The sequence below is a fragment of the Orycteropus afer genome, unplaced genomic scaffold (genome assembly GCF_000298275.1).
Source record: "Orycteropus afer afer isolate SDZICR_OR568_19922 unplaced genomic scaffold, OryAfe1.0 scaffold00848, whole genome shotgun sequence".
In the NCBI taxonomy this organism is placed as follows: Eukaryota; Metazoa; Chordata; class Mammalia; order Tubulidentata; family Orycteropodidae; genus Orycteropus; species Orycteropus afer.
Window position 1 is genome coordinate 617,770 of NW_006922435.1, and position 2,114 is coordinate 619,883.

Here is a 2,114-nt window from a genome sequence, read left to right on the forward strand (position 1 = left end):
TCTGAGTGAGAGCCACAACTTGCTTCTGCACCAACTGGCCAATAATACACAAAAACCAATATGAGACAGACTCACCCTTAAGCTCTTCACAAACAGCTAACAAAAATCTGTGTACCCACTATCATTTTCTATCACACCCACCAGGACACAGGTGGTGAGTGCACAAGTGCTGCCAACTAGTGAATAGAGGATCACAGTACCCTGCTTACTCAGATACATCAAAACAAAACAAAGAAAATGGAAATCTTGGGCAAATCACTCTAACATACAATCACCACGTAAACATAAATACAACAATGTCACAATATCTTGGACACAACAGACCATCACAGTCCACACGAAGAAACAATATAAAGCAGTAGAAACAATAGAGCAGGACACAGACCTGGAACACATCCCTGAAAGAAGAAGCATTGGAACTCTCTGATAAGAAATTGAAAAGAATTATATTAAGGTACCTTCAATGGATTGACAGACAGATCAAGGAAAACACTGACAAAATTAAGGAATACACAGACAAAACCCAAGAACAATTTCAGAAGACAATACAAGAACAAAATAGAAAACTAAATGGAAAATAAGAAATGATACAAAATATACAGATAGAAATTCAGAATTTTAATACTAAATTTTCAGAAACAGATAACACATTGAAAAGGCAAAGGAGTAGAATTGAAACAATGGAAGACAGAATGAGTGACTTTGAAGACAAATTCTTCAATACTTCTTTGGAAAGGGATCAATCAGAAAAAAAAGATCAAAATGAAATGAAGAAAGCCTAAGATTCATGTGGGATACCATCAAGAGGAATAACCTATGTGTAATCAGAATTTCAGAACAGGAAGAGAAAAATAAAACCACTGAGAAAATTGTCAAAGGTTTGTTGGAAGAGAATGTCCCTGATATGATGAAAAACAAGAATATATCCATTCAATAAGTCGAACAAAGCCCAGACAGGATAGACCCCAAAAGAAAATCACTAAGACATATCATCATCAAACTCACCAAAACTAGAGACAAAGAAAGAATCCTGAAAGCAGCACAGGAGAAACAAAAAGTTACTTACAAAGGGCAACCAATAAGACTAAGCTCTGACTTCTTGGCAGAAATCATACAGGTGAAAAGGCAATGGGATGGTTTATATAAAACTGTGAAAGAAAAACATTTCCAACCCAGCAAAATCGGCCCTCAAATATGAGGGTGAAATTAGGACATTTACAGATAAGAAGAAATTAAGGGAATTTGTTAAAACCAGACCATCCTTACAAGGGATCCTAAAGGGAGTACTTTGGACAGAGAACCAACAACAGCAAACACAATTGACCATTAACACACACGATGACATAACCCAGAAATCAACTTAGTTACAGAAGTATCCAAAGTAAAATAAAGTTAAAAGACTGTAAACAGGGAACCAGAGACATCAATTGGAAAATGAGGACAACTATAAACCAAAAAGAGGGAATAAATAGTGTAGTTACAGAACTTCTAAATGGTAAGGAAGTGAAGACAATTGCAAGAGAGAACAGACTGTTCTAAACTTGGGAAGAAAATTAAAAATCACAGGGTAGCCTCAAAGAAAAATTATAAGCCTTCACATCAAAATAAAAAAGAGGACAAGTACAAATATTTAGCATACACTAAAACAATAGCAATGAAAGAAATGATAACACAATTCATAAACAAAATGAACTTAGCACAAAAAAATTATATGGAACAAAGAAATCAGCAACACCATGAAAAAACACATAACAAAATGACAGCAACAAATTCATAATTCTCAATAATTACACTGAATGTCAATGGATTAAATGCACCACTCAAGAGTTGGAGAGATGCAGACTGAATAAGAAACATAACCCATCAATACACTGCCTACAAGAGACAAACTTTAGAGAGAAAGACACAAATAGACTAGAAATCAAAGGTTGGAAAAAGATATATCAAAAAAGAGCAGGAGTGGCAGTATAAATTTCTGATAAAATTGACTTTAAGACAAAAACCACCATAAGAGACAAAGGACATTATATAATGATTAAAGGATCAATTGAACAAGAGGACATATCCATAATAAATATCTATGTATCCAATGAAAGAGCCTCAAAATACATAAA